The following is a 9,593-nucleotide window of genomic DNA, read 5'->3' on the forward strand; positions in this document are numbered from 1 at the left end:
TAAATTTACGTTTTTCATCTCCACCTGTTGTAAGACATAATGCATTTTTTCTTCTTCTCAGATAGGCCAACTAAGGGTCAAGTGTGAGTTTCAGTTCCATATTCGTTGCCTCATTTGCTGACTATGTTTTTTCTTTCTGTCCTCTGAGCACTTCAGACCAGTTTTCTTAAATCTTGCAATCCTTCCATATCCAATATTTTTTTCTAAACTATTCATTATTAGTTGTCTCTTCAGTTTTTATATTATTTTCTGGTAAGACTTTGTGGATCCCACTTATTGTTTACATTTATACCACAAATATTTTAAGACCTGCTGTCTTGCAGTCGATATAGGAATCCAAAAATATCAGTCTTCTTCTTCTTGTTACTGCTGATATGTTCCCCGTACTTCGATAAATTTCTTTGCTACTTCGTAATTTGCAACCTTCATAGTTTTCCGTCGTCCTAATATTTTCCCAATGAGCGCCCTCTAAATATATCTGATTTATCTAAATTTCCGTTTAATACTGAACATTCGCTTGACTATAGGCTTTTTAGCTTCACTACTGTACTGCAGTGCTTTATTTTTGCATTATTAGACGAGCTTTTTTATAGTAAAAAAATGTATTTGTTTTCTCTTTACCAAAATGCATTTCTATATATGTATAATCTTCTGGGAGAATTTCAAATTATTTATCTAAAAATACGTATTATACTAAGCTCATGGTTGTTTTTCCATTTTGGGCCCAAAATTAGAATGTATACAATCTACATTATTATTATTGATATTACAGTTACCATTATTATTACCATTACTGCTTACCTCGAGTCGCAAGTCGCCGAAGTGGCGAACGGTCTACCCGACGGGAGGCCCTAGTCGCACGACTGCTTACCTGAAACGAACTTATTTGTGAAAGCAGCGTTCCACAGGTCAGCTATGTTTCATGCCTTTTCACGTAACTTGCAGTACAGTCGGAAGAAGTTGTCTAAGGACTTACTGATTTGGAATCTTTTCTCGACAGTAATGCTAACGTTTTCCATCCTGTGTGCGCTTCTTTTTTTGGCTGTAATTATATACTCCGTTTTGCAAGAAAACTTCCGTCGCCGTACCTGTGCACTGTATTATTTATTCCTCACCTGTCTGGGAATGATGCTAATTTCGAATGTTTGGTCCCCTTCGTTTTGTTTCACCTCCTATGGGTGGGGGTTATGACACAGAGAGAGACAGATGGAAGAGAGGGGGCGGGAGGGCAAGGTGCATGAGGGGAAGCAGACGTTCATGAAAAAAGTGATCTTAGATACACAACGTTTTCTTTGAAGAAAGTGTCTTTGTATTATACATAAATTAGTGCAGACTGTGATTTGTTGCCTACTGTATTCGTTACAAAGTCTCTTTACTTGTGTTAGTGCTTTCAGCATGTGGTAATTGTCCTCTGTTGTAAGTTTCACTAGATACTTTTAGGTTCTATGAAATCCTTGAGATCAGTGTCAGTATTATTAGGACGGTGGGTATCCTCTACGAGATTATCTCCAATAGTGGACTGTGTGCTGTCGCTTTTTAAGGCTCTGTTACAAAAATACTGCACCGTTTAAAATTACTTGTTTCTTTAAGCTGTGACAAAGTTTTAAGATCCACGATGTCTGCAGTTAGCTTATTTACCAACCTTTGAATCACAAAGTACCTTCTTATTCACAATCAGCGATTTCGGCTTTCTTCGAATCATCAAATGTATGGGCGATAGAGGTAATTGCGTATTGCGCACAATTCAAGGAGACATAACAACAGAAAATGGAAACATGAAGAAATACAAAGTATGTCAACCTGATAGACTATATTTCGGTACAAAATCTGAGAAAACTGAATACTATTAAAGTAAAGCAAAGGTAATGTCGATTTGAAAATTAATAAGACTTAGAGACACCGAGAACGGCGACTTTTTTTTTACAAAGTATGAACAAATATTTGTAATCGGATACTTTTAAAATTTCTTGCAATCAATCATTATCCACAAGCAATGTGTAGGATACATTCGACGCACGTTTTTAGCCGGCCGGTGTGGCCGAGATGTTCTAGGCGTTTCAGTCTTGAACCACGTTACCGCTACGGTCGCAGGTTCGAATCCTGCCTCGGGCATGGACGTGTGTGACGTCCTTAGGTTAGTTAGGTATAAGTAGTTCTAGGGGACTGATGATCTTAGATGTTAAGTCCCATAGTGCTCAGAGCCATTTGAACCAGCCGACGCACTTTTAAATAATGTTTCAGTCAACGCACCTACAGAATAAAATGAAACAGCTTTAGGTACGCATACACTTAGAGACAATTATGTATACTGTCCGATCAGTACTACTATGTAATTCGGAATGACCACTAGATGTCACAAGAGGCGAATCCGTCAAAGTAAATGGAGGTGAGGCATATTGTGTTGTCTTTAGCGGAACAGTAACAGCAGAATTGCGCACTCAAGAGAGATCAGTGACTTCGAACATGGACTAGTCAATGAATGTCACTTGATTAACTAACCTTCCATATCATCTGTTGTTGTTATTGTGGTCTTCAGTCAAAGGACTGGTTTGATGCAGCTCTCCAGGCTGTTCTATCCTGTGCAAGCCTCTTCATCTCAGAGTAACTACAGCGCCCTACATCCTTCTGAATCTGCTTACTGTATTCATCTCTTGATCTCCCTCTTCGTTTTTTACCCTCCATGCTTACCACCAGTACAAATTTGGTGATCCCTTGATGTCTCAAAATGTATACTGCCAACCGATCCCTTTTTCTAGTCAGCTTGTACCACAAATTCCTCTTCTCCCAATTTCTGTTCAGCACCTCCTCATTAGTTACGCATCTACCCATCTAACCTTTAGCATTCACCTGTAGCACCACATTTCAAAAGCTTATATTCTCTTCTTCTGTAAACTGTTTATCGTCCATGTTTAACTTCCATACGTGGCTACACTCCACACAAATGCTTTCAGAAAAGACTTTGACAGTTAAATCTATATTCGGTGTCAACAAATTTCTCTTCTTCACAAACGTTTTTCTTGCCATCGCCAGTCTACTTTTATTATCCTCTATACTTCGACCATCATCAGTTATTTTGCTGCACAAGTAGCAAAAGTCATCCATTCAAATCTCTCGTTTCCTAACCTAATATCCTCAGCACCACCTGATTTAATTTGTCTGCATTCCATTATCTTCGTTTTACTTTTGTTAATGTTCATTTTATATCCTCCTTTCAAGCATTGTCCATTCCAGTCAGCTGCTCTTCCAAGCCCTTTGCTGTCTCTGACAGAATTACTATGTCGTCGGCAAACCTCAGAGCTTTTAAATCTTCTCCCTAGACTTTAATTCCTACTCCAAATTTTTCTTTTTTTCCGTGACTGCTTGCTCATTATACAGATTGAATAACGTCGGGGATATGCTACAGCCCTGTATCACTCCCCTCTCAACCACTGCTTCCCTTTCCTGCCCATCGACTCTTATAACTGCCACCTGGTTTCCGTACAAATTGCAGATAGTCTTTTGACTCCTGCGTTTTACCCCTGCCGCCTTTAGAATTTTAATAAAAGTATTGCATTCAACATTGTCAAAAGCTTTTTCTCAGTCTACAAATGCTATAAACCGTTGGTTTGCCTTTCCGTAACCTGTCTTCTGTGAAAAGTTGTAGAGTTAGTATTGTCTCGTGTGTTTCTACAGATCAGCATAATGGGAACTGATCTTCCCCGAGGTCGATTTCTACTAGTTTTTCCTTTTGTCTGTAAGGAAAACGTTTGCACCGTGACTTCGTCTAAAGCTTACAAAGTTGGCCAAAAGAGATCAGGCTGATCTCATGCACTGATGGACATGAACCGTCGACCATTTGCAGAGGATGGTTGTAAAAATCGAATGAAGCCAACGGACGTGAGCTGCTATGAAAGTACATATGGAGTTAAGACAAATGGGCTACAAACGTCGAGCATATGCTCATAAACCACACATTTCTGCAGTCAGTGCTAAGCGACCCTTGAGGTGGTGTAAAGAGCGACACAAGTTGATAGTGGAAGACTCGAAACGAGAATTTGGAGTGATGAATCAGGCTATATCCTGTGGCAATCCAGTGAAAGGGTTTGGGTTTGGCGAATTGCTGGAAAAGGTTACCAGTCATCATGAGTGGTGTCAAGACTGAAGTACGGAGGACGTGGTGTTAAGGTACGGGCGTGTTTCTCGTGGTTAACGTATAATCCCTTAAGCAAACGCTAAAATCATTGGCTGTGAACACATTTTATGGCAACAGAAACAGTTCGAAGACTATCATTGTATCAGCTTAGAACGCACACTGACTTATAGCAACATCTGTAGATAACAATATTTCTGAAGTGGTCTAGTCTGTGCAGAGCCACGACAGGAACCCAATGAAACATCTTTGGGATGAGTAAAAGCGTTTACTTAGCTCAAGACCTCAGTATTCAGCATCACTGCCTTTAGCTCTTGTGCAAGAATGTGCTGCCATTCCTCCAGAGATATACAGGCACCTCACTGAAAGTATTCCCAGCAGAGTACAATTTGTCATAAAGTCGAAGGAAGGACACGCCCCAGATCAATGTTCACTTGTGTGTATTCGGATATTTTTGATCAGATAGTGTAGTTTGATACTGCAGCTAACAGTAATTTCTGAATGTATTTGAAAAATTATCAATATATTCTGTGAATAGGAAGGAACCCTGTAGCAGTCAGTAAGATCAGTTCTCCAGTGATGAATATTTTAGCGTTAACGATGAAAAATAAAATAATTTTTTTTTCACATAGAGGGCGAAAGTTATTGAACTCTATCAAAAGAAACGTAAGTTAGTTACAAACTATAGCATGCATACACTTTAGTTAGCATACAAATGTCACAACAGATACTTCAATACTCTGATTATGTTATGACATGTTCCATATGCCTACCATTATTGGCGATGACGTGACGCAGACGAATAGCGAAATTCAGCATGACCCGCTGAAGTGTCGGAATATCGATGCTGTCTATGACCCCTTGAATGGCTGTTTTCAGCTCAGCAATGGTTTAGCTATAAGATACCGTGAGCATATGGATACCTTCCGGTAAAGAAACTCTGATAAAAGACCATGGTCACTCAGCCACAGCCATTACAGACAACCTACAAATACTACACACTGTCAACAAAGGAATGAAAATGAATCTTCTCGAAGAGGTAGAAAATACTACACACTGTCAACAAAGGAATGAAAATGAATCTTCTCGAAGAGGTAGAAATTTACACCCACAGCTATAACTCACCACACCTTATTCTCAACGAACAAGTGGACGTTGCAAACAAAATATATCTTCACATATTTCATGAAATATTCAAAAACAAATACTCATTGTCCTCTGATGTAATAACAAAGTAATATGATATGGAAAGCCAATGCAGCAATCATGCAACAGTTCAAGTGTCATTATTGTAAGTTGTAAAAGTCATATTGTATGACTTTCCCACGTGTGGCTGCAGCAGAGAGGCCAAGTGTTTCGCCAGTTTATACGTTGGTGAGCCAGCCACACGTGGGAAAGACCGACACATACATTAAGGACTCAGGACATTTCATTGAGAAGCTGAAGAAACTGAAACTTGCGCCAAACGACATCCTGGTCAGTTTTGATGTTGTTTCGTTATTTACAAAAGTGCCACTCGGCGACGCTCTGGAGCACATCGGTTCCATGTTCCCGCAAGACATCAAAAAGCTCTTCCATGCATGTCTCACCACGAGCTATTTCACGTGGAATGGCGATTTCTACGAACAGCTGGAAGGCGTCGCCATGGGTAGTCCTCTCAGTCCAGTGGTGGCCAACTTCTTCATGGAACAATTCGAAGCACAGGCACTGGACTCGGCGACTTGCAAACCTAAGGTGTGGTACAGGTACGTCGATGATACTTTCGTGGTGTGGAGCCATGGTGAAGAACAGCTCGGTGAATTCCTGAGACACTTCAACAGCCTCCATGCCATCATAACATTTACCATGGAAGTAGAAAAGGACAAGAAACTGCCATTTCTAGATGTGCTGGTCACAAGGGTCGGCGAAAACCTGGGACACAGCGTGTATCGAAAACCGACACACACGGACCGATACCTGCACAAACTGTCAAACCACCACCCGAGCCAGAAAAGAGACATGATTAGTACGCTCGTAACGAGAGCAGGACGAATATGTGAGCCTCAACACCTCAAACGAGAAATGCAACACCTGGAAACTGTTCTGAGGAGCAATGGGTACTCCATAAATTACATTAGAAGTGTAACAGAGCCAAACACTCGGTGAAGTAAGGAACCAGAAAAAGAAATGTCGTGTACGGCCTTTCTGCCATACATTCCCAGAGTGACGGACAGAATCGGCCGTATATTGCGCAAACACGGCGTAAAGACGATTTTCAAACCGACAAGGAAGATCAAAGAGTGTCTTAGATCGGCGAAGGAGAAAAGAGACCCACTTGCAATGTCGGGAATATACCGTATACCTTGCACATGCGGAAAAGTTTATGTCGGAATGACTGGACGATCCATTAACACCAGGATCAAAGAGCATAAGCGACATTGCAGGTTGGGGTTCAAAAATGGTTCAAATGGCTCTGAGCACTATGGGACTCAACATCTTAGGTCATAAGTCCCCTAGAACTTAGAACTACTTAAACCTAACTAACCTAAGGACATCACACACACCCATGCCCGAGGCAGGATTCGAACCTGCGACCGTAGCAGTCCCGCGGTTCCGGACTGCAGCGCCAGAACCGCTAGACCACCGCGGCCGGCGCAGGTTGGGGCAGGTGGAGAAATCGACCGTGGCAAAGCACGCACTGAATGAGACCGACCACGTAATAAAATTCGCCGACACGGAAGTTCTGTCTGTAGAGAAGCACTATCACACGCGCTTGTTCAGAGAAGCTGTAGAAATCCAAAAACACGCGAACAGTTTCAACAAGAAAGAGGAAAGCCTTAAGGTAAACGGATCCTGGCTTCCCGTACTGCAGCGAACGACCGTCGCAGGTAGCAAGAGGAGAAACGCACCGGAAATGACCGCGGAGAAGCCCTCGGACGTTGGCGCGCCAGGTACATATAGCCTGCGGCCGCGAGCTCGCCTCCAGTTCACCACCGGCAATGGAGGGTGAAGCTTTGACAATGCCAGCCACTCGTGCTGGCGAAACGTCAGAAAAATCATTAGATGAACGTCGGCCGAAGAACCCGAGACAGAAGCCAATAGGCAGTGCCTATCATCTTCTTCTTTCTTCGGTTTCGGCCATCTGTGGACCGCGTGAAGTAACTTCCTCATAACATTGTCTTCTTTCATCATTTTTGGTCTTTTCAATATTTCTTCGTTCTTTCCTTCTTTGATTGATCCATACAGAGATCAGCTTTCTAATTTTTTCTTGAAAACTCCTCCGATTCATAAACTTGTTTAGAAAACATAGCCTGTCGACAATTTCCTCTTTCATAACCTCAACCAGCTCACTTGCGTTTTAGCATTTTTGTCAAAGTAATGAAATATTTTTTGGGCAGTATTTCTGGATTCATTCGAACCAAGTCACCACAAAACGAAATTCTTCTTTTCCTAAGACGATCAGAAGGTTTTCCATTTACGGCGTATATTTCTTCATTACTTCTTGTTATTTACGTAGTCCCATCTTTTCTTGGACCGACTACTTTCCGTATTATCTTCTTTCCGCTTTTTCTCCAACTCTGAATTACCCCTTTTTAGGGCTAAATATTCTTTTGCATAAAAGTGCTCCGGTTTCGTGACAGTGTTGTAATGTTTCATTTGCTTTTACTGAAAATGATTTTTTATTGTAAATGTCCTTCATTAAATGATAAGCCATATCAGTTACCTGTGCTCCATAGTTTTGTTTCTTTATCGAGACCATTTGGCTGTATTATGTCCCCTAAGTACTTAAATTTATTCTCTGTTTTGATTGTACCAGATCTCGTGCTTAGGAATTTTGGAGCATTTTAAATGATCGTTATGAATTCTACTTCTCGAAAGGAATTTGTGATCTAGCATTTACGCCGTCTTTCTAAACAGTTTAATTTGCTGTACTGCTGTATCGATGCTTCTGGAAAATATTTCTAAATCATCTACAAAGGCTACAAAACTGAACTGGAGCTTAGAATTTTTATATTTTTCAGAATAAAATTTAGTCGTCAGTTTAAAATATATTTCTCTGATGGTTTATCGGTTTCGACTAATTAATTTGTTATCTTCAGAAACATAAAAAATTAAGCACATTGTAGATGTTCAGACACTGACTATACATGTATGTGAAGTATAAGAAGTATACTGTAGAATCTTACTTAGTATTGGTTTAGTAGATGTCCAGTCTTCTTCATAGAGCCAATTGCAATGATATGCCCAGAAATTTACGTATAGTATGTAATTTCTTGAAAGCACAGATTGACAGTTTAGAGTAACTGAATCAAGTTTATGTAGATGACGAGCTGTTGTGCAAGCAGCAAGGAAAATTTATAAAATCATATACAAATGTAACCAAGCTATATAAAGAAGTTATAGATAGCAGATTTATAAAAATAAATGTTACACATAGGTTTAATATATTTATAATAAGTAAGAGATTGTATGCCACCAAAATAGTGTGTTTTAATGCAAGTTGATCAATCAACAAATACTTTGAATTTAGGTGGGAATGTTAACATATTTCTAATTCTTATAAAAGGTTAATTTGGTAGCCTTTGTCAGCAATGTGCCAAATTTCCATGTTAACCATTTGCTCAATAAAGACGGCGAGAATTTGTATAAAACTTTTGCAGAACGTCTCAAAGTAGAGATACACATTCTTTCTCCTCCGAATTTGCATTGAAAAACAGACACTATTTTGATTGGATATCATCTATTATAAAATGTAAAATTAGCCCATTCCTTATACATAGTATATTAGAACTATGTGCCACATTTTTTCAAATGTATTATCTATAACTTCGTTACATACATTTGTTATATTTTTTTGTGCTTTTATATTTTTTCATAACACAACAGCTTCACACCTATATAGATGGGATTCAATTGTTGTAAATTGTCAGTCTGTATTTACAGCAATCACATACAACATTTCTGGACATATCTTGGAATCATGCCTCTATGAAGAAAATATTCATATCTGCTGACCGACTACTAAGTAATTCTGTGTAAAGTATTTGTTATATTTAACATAAATATGAAGTCAAGGTCTGAAGATTAATAATATCCTTGATTTTCTAGGCTTGTGAATGTGACAAATTAAAATTTCGAAACGGGCAAAGCGTCACAAAAATATATATTTGCAATTGAAATCTTGATTTTATTGTGAAAAATAAATACTACAGCTGCTGAATATTACGGCCATAAATAAAATGATTAATTTTTATATTCCAATGTGACTTGTTGGATTTCTTTTTCTTGAAGTATAAGGTTCCATTACCTCATTACTTTTTCAGAAAAGCATTTGAAGAGCATTGTCGAAAAACTTATCACCTTGCATTGCACCAGTTTTGATCTCAAATGGTTCCGAAATAATTCTAGTTTGGACTCTGTTTTTATTAATGTTTCCTTAATTCTTGCCTAAGGTTTTACTCTGTGCCAACTTCTAACGTACTGC

This window comes from Schistocerca cancellata, chromosome 3 (assembly GCF_023864275.1).
Source record: "Schistocerca cancellata isolate TAMUIC-IGC-003103 chromosome 3, iqSchCanc2.1, whole genome shotgun sequence".
Lineage (NCBI taxonomy): Eukaryota > Metazoa > Arthropoda > Insecta > Orthoptera > Acrididae > Schistocerca > Schistocerca cancellata.